We start from the raw sequence: 9,870 nt of genomic DNA, 5'->3' as shown, positions 1-9,870 counted from the left end.
CGCTCCACACAACGCCAGAACAAAAACTCAACAAGTGGTGGTAACCCGTTCAAACTGCGTACCAAGTAGGGCTGTAGTCAACCAAAGAAATGCTTAGTCGACCAAAGTCTTGTCCTGCCCAACGATCAGTCAAAAAAAAAAAAAAAAAAAAGAGATGCGATGCGATGCGATGTTTTGCATTTTGATTGACCATTTATTAAACAATTGTCATAGAGCTTTTATAAAACAACGAAAAAACAGCAATAATACATAAAACTATAATAATAATAAAAAAATAGAAAATTAAGTGATTTTTTTAACTGCAAAGTGAGGAGCTCTGTCCTAGGTCTATAGTGACCGTCACAATCGCGCACCTGACCACACCACACGCTACAAAAAATATAACTGCTAAAACTGCCAAATAATGAAAAATCCTAACAAAATCTCTTGTTTATACAGGCTGTATATATTCTTCTTTACTTTCAAAGCTATGGGTTAACTTTTGTCCAGCCGATCTAAGCGTTTTAAAACAAACACAAAAAACCCAAATAGCCTAAAAAAACTATCCTAACAATAATATGCTGTATAGTAGGAAGGCCTATAGGTTTATTTTCGTTTTGTTACATTATTAAGGCTATTTTCAAACACGTCAAGTGTACAAATAAAAACAAAAACATAAGAAAACACAATCTATTGAGTCAGCATAATAAAGCCGTTAAGGCTACTTACAGATCTGCAGGCCTAGTCCACCTTTTTTATGTTGTGGGCCAAAAACACTAACATGTCCACGTTCTTGGGTAAAAGACAGCTCCTCGACTTGTTAACGATAAATCCTGCTTTGGAAAATATGCGCTCTGCAGGAGTGGAGGTTGCAGGGATGCAGAGCAGGCGTTTGGCTGCCCGAGCAAGTTGTGGATATCTCTCCTCATTATTTTTCCACCACGCAAGTGGCCCAGCAGTGTCCACTTTACTTCTGTCCTGAAGATAATCTTTCATTTCGTCGCAAGAGGATCTTTGTGCGCTTGGCTCATCAGGGTCATCCTCTGCACCATGTCCACAAAGAAGCATTGCTATCTCCTTCTCTTTTGCCGTTTTCTGTTTTTTTGCCAACGGGTCCTCATCATCCCCCATCTGCTCTGCGCTGTCTCCTGAGAGGCTTGGCGTTTGTGCAAGTTTTGCGACTTCAGAATAGGCCTCATCCCGTTTCTCATCACTAAGAAAAGGTAGCTGTTTGAAGCGCGGGTCCAGTACTGCAGCTGAAATGTACAGGCTGCTTGTCATCACAACTCAGTCTTTGAGTTTCCATCGACTATCTATTTCCTTCACAAGCTTAAGTTTCATCTTCTTCTTTGTTGGGCTATCGTTATCTGTGACGGCAAGATGACATTTTTTCAGATTCTCAAGCATTGGGAAGGCCGCAGACAGGGATGTGTTAGTCTCCTCCGACAACAGCTCAGTCAGTGTAATAAAGGGCTTAAGAACGTCTGTGATGTCTTCAGCCATATTCCACTGCTCTGTTGTCATGTCCAAAGTGCTGCTGTCACTCCTCTTGGTGTAATTGGGGTCCGATAAAACGGCGGTGATGGGCCAGCGCTGCTCCAACAGTCGCTCCAACATAAAGCAGGTGGAGTTCCACCGGGTGGCCACATCCTGGATGAGTTCGTGCCCAGGAGCTTTTTGCTGCACCTGTTTCTCTTTGAGACCCGTTTTTGCTTTGTGTCCCTTTTTGAAGTGCCCAACAAGACGGCGCGCCGCAGCCACCGTGCGCGCCACCGGGTCTTCTTTTAAGGCAGCACAGCTGCAGGGTGTGGCCTGCACACCTAACCAACTCCACGTCTGGCCACTGACCGGATCCCTTAAGTAATTCCACCGAGAGGACCATGTTGGCAGCGTTGTCCGTTACCACTGACAGCCGCTTCTCTGGTGGAATGTTGTAAGTGTCCGCGACTTCAGTGAGTCGCGCAGCGACATTTTCTCCCGTGTGCGCTTCATCCATCTGCTTTGTTTCTAACACAACGCTATTCATTTTCCAGTCTGCATCGATAAAATGGGCCGTAACTGTCATGTATGCCTCCATTCTAAGCGAAGACCACAAATCAGTTGTGAGGCTTACAGCCTCGGAGGATTGGAGTAGCTGGTTTACATTTACTTTAAGTCCATCAAACCGCGAACGTAGCGCACGCATGACAGTATCCCGTGCTGGCACAGTATATCTTGGCTCGACGATTTTAAACATGTTCTTAAAGCCCTCTCCTTCCACTGTGTTGACTGGCCTCATATCTTGGGCGATGTAATGCACAATCCCCTTCGTGATGTCCTCCTTTCTCTTCGCCGACAGAGGATGGACCAACTCCAGTTGCGTCTGGGTGCTTCCTGACGCCTGTGGCATGGCCTGGGGATGCGCCTAGTACATAACCAATACAATATATAAACTTTTAGACATTAGACATAGCAAGCTCAGCTGTCTGACACGTGTATAAATCGCTTACCGCTTTTAGGTGATAGGCCATATTGGTCGTTGAGCTATGGTAAATTAGCTTTAGGCCGCATAGCTTGCACTCCACAGTCTTGTCGTCTTTTTTTGTAAAATGCAGCCAGACAAAAGATTTAGATTTCTTGGACATTTTGTCGACTAAAGACAAAACACGTAGCGTTCTAACTGAATGAATACAGCAAAACTACCCATATTCCTTAGGCTACTGAGCGCGAAGCAGCAGTGCAGCCAGCCACGTGCGGTTCCCGAGTGTTCTACGTGGTGCGCTAAACTGTGGCGCTGTTACGAAATAGCCTAAATTAAAGCATTTAAAGTTGGGGATAAAACATAGGCTAATTATATTTTGAATACAGTAATATATAACTGCTTATAAAGGAATAAATATCAAAGAGTAAATCAATGAAAATGTCTTTATTGGTAAAAAAAAAAATGCAACTGGTCGACCAATGAGAATGTCAGTCGACCAAGACGAAATCGACCGATTAGTCGACTAAACGACTAAAGTTGACAGCCCTAGTACCAAGCAAACCGTAGCACAGTACGCCTACAACACAGGTTACATACCACTGTTTTGCTGGGTTTCTCTCGGGCGGCTGCCGTCCTACGATCCGTTGCCGGGGCTTGCGTGTGTGGTTTTCGCGTTGTTTCCTTTCCGTTGATTTTGAGGTTGTTTTTCTGACAAATGTAGGCGGACAATTTGTGATCCTCAAACTCTGCCGCCGAGAGGCTGAATAGGGGAAACCAAGGTGCCAGATGCGCTTTGTAGATATTTATTTGATCTTAAAACAAACAAGGTTGTGCATCCAGTATAGCGTTCAGCAAAATTCAACTTCCCCCGTCACCCCCTCCTCTCCTCAAACACACAGGTGAACAAGTTAAATAACATAACTTCCTCCGCCCCCCACCAGGTGCCTTAATTACCGCGACCTGGCTCTTACACTCATGTTTACAGCTGTTAAAGGTGCCAGCTATCCCCTGACTTGTTGGTAAAATCAGCATTAGGCTTTATTAACATAAGATTTAAGTTTTCTGTAAAGATCCTGAAAGTATCAGTTTAAAAGGGGGAGATGTAGTGAGCAGGTTTTACTATGTAATGAGTGCGCATGTTCGAGTGTTCAGACTTGAAGTTATGCCTAGTAAATGGTCAACCTTATGCATTGGTCTCTGGTCCATTCTTTATTAATAGAAGTACTATAAAGTACAACACAATAATCAGTCTCATCTTAAGGAATGAATGTGAACTGGTCTCTGGCTGGTTCAAAAGATTGTTCAAATATTGTTCTGGACATATTTGGTCAAGAGGGCTGATGTGGTCGCATCAGACTCTTCAGGTGTGACAAGATGTTGGCTCTGTGTGGTCTGGCTGACCTCACCACAATCTGTAACTTTCCTGGCTGCTAATCCCACAGTGGAGGATTATATTTAAACCTAAACTAGTAGATGGGCTAGACACTATTTGTCCACACATCATTCTTCTTTCTTGTCTTTCTCTTTCTAGTATCTTTTATGTATAATTAGTGAAGAATTTAGCAAAATCACTCATTACTGAACATATGTGTGCAGCATCATATTCAGGTCTCAAATATGGAAGGAAACAACCATTAAAAAATGATTAGTCAATGGAGATTTGAACACTTTGTTTTGATCTGCTGTCTTTAAATGTTGTGCCTACTGTGTGTTAATCTAATTCTTAAGAATAAACAATCTGCTTCTAATTGACTTTACGACTTCTAAACGACGTATCTGCAGCAGGTGACACCAGGGTTTTGGATTTGTACTGAACAAATAATTTATATTTGATATTTTTATTAATTTATATAATGGAATATAAATTATGTACATTACATATCTCTTCTAACCTACATTTGTCCACAATCTTAGCATTAAACTACAGTACAAAAACTGTAGAAATTCACCAATTTAGATTCTTGAATTAGGATGATTGTTTAAACTTACAGGTATAGTACTATACCAAGATATAGTCATCTAGTTATAAGTGTTTTCCTTTATGCATAGGCTTTGAATTCCCTCAAAATGTGTATTAAAATTGAATATTAATGTATGTATATTAAGAAGGGTGAGCAAATAGAAGCCTATTCTCTCCGAGGACCTTTTTATTAATAGGAACAGACACTGCCTTGGGACATGATAATGTGCCACCCTAAATCTCTGGTGTGTGTTGAAAGAGGGTGACAGAGGTAAATATAGCAATCGCTTGAGGAAAACCCTGGAAAGAAAAAGGTTTGCCCCAAAATAAAAAAGAATGGTAGTAGGAATGATATGTAGGAGGAAAGTGTTAAGTTTTTTATTTTTAAAACGTTTTATTTGTGAATTTTGCCCATCCAAGTCCCTATCAAAAATGAGAAACATTTGAGGATGTGCCTGATTGTCAAATATTTTATGAGCACCCACCCTCTCAAAACACATTTTCCTGGTCACTTTCAAAACAGAAAAATAATTATTTTTCCTTATGAGGCTGTCTGTACTTAGCCTGGTCCTAACCAGACCCTTGTACAGAGGGTCTGGGATCGCTCCATTGACAAGCGTTAACTTCCTTGAAGGCGGGTACTCTGTTTTTTCTCTCCTCCTCTCTCCTCATGTTATGCTGTAACTTTCTAAGTTGCCGCCGAAAATGGCTGCCTAGGTAGGCTCTCCTGCCAAAGTAAATTCCTTGTCTGTGCAAACTTTCAAGGCAAATAAACTCTGATTCTGATTCTGAAGTTCAAAACTATTGGATCTGCCCAGAGCCACTCTGCCATAACCAATCGCTAGCGTTCGCCTTAGCCAACTCCTTCACCACGGAGCTAGCTGCCGTAGCTGGAAAATTAAACTTTTCCCGAACCCCGTGGGGAGGAGGGCCACAACATCATGACCACCAACAAAACTCAGCAAGGATTGTTCTTGCTCCGGCTTTATCTTATGTATATTCGGCTGCGTTGCCACAACCGCAGAATAGCTTCGCTCGCATCTTTCTCCGCCGCCATTACTGAACTACAACTCAAACTAATGCACAACATCAACGTCATCGTTCTCAGCCACTCCCTCTGTTCGCTGATTGGACCTACAAAAAAATTGTTTCTGAAAACCGACTGATGCATTGAAATCCCAGACCTAGTACAGAAGCAAAATCCAAATTGAGCGGAAGTACGTAGGAGGGCGGAGCCAGGCTAGTCTGTACTGAGCTGAAAGGGGAATGGGCGCGTGTCCAGTATGGGGCCATTATTGTAGCAAAACTATTCACAAATGCACAGCACGATCCACAAATGCATAGCACGATCCACAAATGCGTTCCACGATCCACAAATGTGTACGATCCACAAATGCGTACCACAATCCACAAATGCGCACTGAGATGTGTATGTGTAATACATTATCCAAATATGGAGTCACAAAGGCTGGCCTCTCAATTGGATGTGTTTTTACACATGACTTTTGCTACACTTCTGCTGTGGTACAAATCCACAACCTGTGTGCGTGTGCGACAATATGTGCCTCAGTAGCTGTAAAGCCTCCATACCACCAGTCGGCACTATAGCGGTCCAGTGATTTTTAAGGCAACGTGACATTGCTGGGTGGGTCAAGCGGTTCCTTAGACTCGTCGTGGCTGCAGTTGGGATGCAAGGCAGACACCGATGGAGCCTCGAGAGCTTTCGGTAAGTATATTTGTATGTTTAGTAGAAGGCCTAGCTGCCATAAGTGGCCTTATATTGCCCAGTAAAATACAATATTATCAGTAACTCTAGTCATCTGTGAAGAAATAACTTTAGCTCCGCTTATGCGTCACCGAGCAAACTGGTAGTACCAGAGCTGCCAACTGTCACGGTTTTGCCGTGTGACACACGCATTTCAACCATTTCTCATGTTCTCACACCACACCTTGTATATCTCACGCTGAAAATGCAACGCCAAACAAGTAGCCAAGCTAACGTTGTAAACAATAATGGACGAGGCGCAGGTTAACGGAGTGAATCAACATAGACGCGCAAACAGCCGTGTAAACTCGCCTGGGGGGGAATTGAAACTCGTGAAAGCTTGCCCCGGGGGGGGGGCAGCCCTGTAGTACATCATAGAAGTGGCACTAGCAAGCTAAATAGACCAATTAACCTTCCTGAAAATGTCTGTGCCGCACACAAATTGTACATACGCCATCCTCGCTGTTAGTACGGTTCCCTTCGTCTCGAGGCTGGAGAGCCTAATAGGTGGTGGGCCGAAGCTCAAAATCGTCCATTTGAACAACGATGGAGGAGCTGGATTTTTCTGCATCGCTTTAAAACTTTTCTACAACCCTTAAAACATTTGTTGGCATGTCCAGTTCTTGCACATTTTTCAAGGAACAAACATTTTGTTTCTTTATCGACACAGGCATGTTTTCCGGACAACTATGGTCCGCATCCAATAAGAGCTCATATACATGACACTTTCATAAAATCCACCAATCGTATACCCTGATATTCAAGGCGAGTAAAGTAGGAAGTAAACATTCACATGTGCATTTTGGTGAGCCGGTATATTGCCAGTGGTCGACTGGGCTTCAAATGTATGGAAAAAAGTAAAACAAATGGTTAATTCAGGTATTCTCTAAAGAAACATTGCAACATTCCACTTAAACAAGCATATTTGTTAAGTTAGGTGATAATTAAATGTGCAGAACATTGTTCAAATAAATGTACAGTATTGTTTTAAGTGTGTGTTGCCTAAACATATAATAATGACATGAATCAATGACATACGTAATTATAATTGGTCAAGAGTAGGTATACCACATCAGTAACACTTATCAATACATATTGACATCTCTGCACACTTGGAAAACCAACAGTCAATTCAAAGCCACAAGTAATTGCAATCATGCTGTATGCATGTAGGTAGCAAACCAAAAGATGTAATCTACCCATTTACTGCAGCTAGTTGGTCCAAGTTAGTTCAGAGTCCATTGCAATTGCAAAATTGACAGCAAGGAAAGCATTCTTGCAGAAAAAGCAGTGGAAAGATTCAACTTAAATTCAGCACCTCAGAACCATTATGCTAGGTCAGTGGTTCCCAACCCTGGTCCTCAGGGCACGCCTGTCCTGCATGTTTTAGATGTTTCCCTGCTCCAACACACCTGATTCAAATGAATGGGTCTTTATCCAGCTCTGCAGAAGCCTGCTTATGACCATTCATTTGAATCAGGTGTGTTGGAGCAGGGAAACATCTAAAACATGCAGGACTGGGGAGCCCCGAGGACCAGGGTTGGGAACCACTGTGCTAGGTAATTCTGGATTTCACAGGGGTGTTACAGTAACTTCACCAACACAACAAATATAGCTAAAGCACGTAAGAGTGAAAATGCAGCTCTGGAGAAGGTTTTCTGTATTTTGTATGGCAAGATGTACAGTGGGGTCAGTGTATACAAATAACCTACTGCAAAATCAATTTTGCTGTTACAATCTTAAGTGCACCACATTTTATTTGAAAATTAGTTAACAAACATTGCATGCTTATTAAAAGCACAGACAGGACGGGCAGGGCAAAGGAGAGGATGGGCAGGACAAAGAAGACCTATAATCTGATGTGGAATACCATGCAATTTTTGTACAATAAAGGCTATAGAGTGAAGAGATTAAAAAACATAATCTTTAGATGTTTAAGGACAGAGCAAGAAAGACAATGACGAAGGTTAAAGGTCGGGAAATAACTTTTAGAGCAGACCGAGACCTATCGCTCGTTTGATTATGTTGACACAGCTCAGTCTCCCATCACCAGCCAGCTCAGTCTACCATCTCAAGTCAGCTCAGGGTCCCTTCACCAGCCAGCTCAGTCTACCATCTCAAGTCAGCTCAGGGTCCCTTCACCAGCCAGCTCAGTCTACTATCTCCAGTCAGCTCAGGGTCCCATCACCAGCCAGCTCAGTCTACCATCTCAAGTCAGCTCAGGGTCCCTTCACCAGCCAGCTCAGTCTACTATCTCCAGTCAGCTCAGTCTCCCATCACCAGCCAGCTCAGTCTACCATCTCCAGTCAGCTCAGGGTCCCTTCACCAGCCAGCTCAGTCTACAGTACACTCAACAAGAGGTAGACACAAGACAGCTTACACCCTCTACTTGGAACACATTATAGCATCAGATGTTTAAAAACAGTCCAACCCGGATGTTGTGTATTACTTTTTACAGGGTTTTTGGGGATCACTTGCAAGGGCTACCCCATTCAGGGTCAGCCAGTGTCGATTTTAAGTCTCCACTAAACACAAGAGGAAGAGCCATGACTACATAAACACTTTCAACATGCTACATATTATGGTATTCGTTGTATAAAAACGTCTCAATAATGTTCTCATATTTCTTTGTGTTTTTTGGCTATCCTGAGCTCAGCCAGCTAAATCTCCAGGCCAGTGAGTGCCCAACAGTTTTAATTACTGCCGCTGATTTAAAAAATGAAGAAAATAAGGTAAATTAAAGACAGACAGTGACACGGAAAGCAAGTATTTAATTAAAGCTCACCGAGCTACCATTGTGGTGCCGAGACTTGTAGGCTTACTAGGCTAGCTACTTGACGCATGGTCACTTAGGTTGTTTTTACTATCAGCTGATCCTGTTACGAACCATTCGATTAGCTAACAAGATGATACACGAGTTCTGGTTGGTTGGAGAGTTAGGTAGTTGAGACGATTGCCTGATAAAGTTGCTAACTTTGAACTAAGCTACAGAAAAAATGTGCAAGAATTGGATGTGCCAACAAACGAAAATGTTTTAAGAAAAAAACGACGTTGATAATATCAAAAATTCAGCTCCTCCATCGACGGGGACAGGTCATTTAAAAAAATAAAGCAGATACGCGGGCTCGGCCCACCACCTATAACGTTAAGCGGATATGACACTATTCAGGTGCGTGGAGCACTAAATGGGAGGAGACAGAGCTTAAAGATGTACTTCAATGCAAACACAAAAGCTTATATATAACAATTGGCACACATATCAGTGGCCAAAACTAAGATTTTACTTCTAACTGGTAAAACAAATGTTGAATCTGGTAACTTCTTCTGGTCTTGATGATACTCTGCACACATTAAACTGCAGCAGAGGTGGCAACTGGGTCTATTGATCTTTTTAGATGATCCATCTCCAGTTCATCCAGACAATTCTGAAGGACTGGTACATGGACACCAGGCCTCTGGTCAGCATTAATGCCATTGGACTCCCAGTCGATCTCTGGTATGTGCAACTCCTATAGAATACTTTTGGATTTGCATCCGACTGTAAAGTCATGCATAATCATGACATGATGGCCCACTTTATTAACTGACATTAAGAGCCTTTAGTGGAGGATCGATTTGTTCATCTTATTTTAGGTTATTGTATGATGTCAAACAGACTCATTCAATACCATATTGTCTAAGGAAGCACGTGAACAGTGGTTACTG

At 42.5% G+C, this 9,870-nt stretch overlaps 1 long non-coding RNA gene across 1 annotated transcript; it reads right to left on the bottom strand.

Moving 5' to 3' along the window:
* Positions 1 to 8,059: 8,059 nt before the first annotated feature.
* Positions 8,060 to 9,302, bottom strand: LOC134008662 (uncharacterized). Its single transcript, XR_009928171.1, has 2 exons — positions 8,726 to 9,302; positions 8,060 to 8,498 (listed from the first exon to the last, which is right to left on the bottom strand). It is a non-coding gene; the product is annotated as an uncharacterized LOC134008662 (long non-coding RNA).
* Positions 9,303 to 9,870: the final 568 nt, after the last annotated feature.

This window comes from Osmerus eperlanus, chromosome 22 (assembly GCF_963692335.1).
Source record: "Osmerus eperlanus chromosome 22, fOsmEpe2.1, whole genome shotgun sequence".
NCBI classification, from domain to species: Eukaryota; Metazoa; Chordata; class Actinopteri; order Osmeriformes; family Osmeridae; genus Osmerus; species Osmerus eperlanus.
This window is presented reverse-complemented; position numbering and strand designations above follow the sequence as displayed.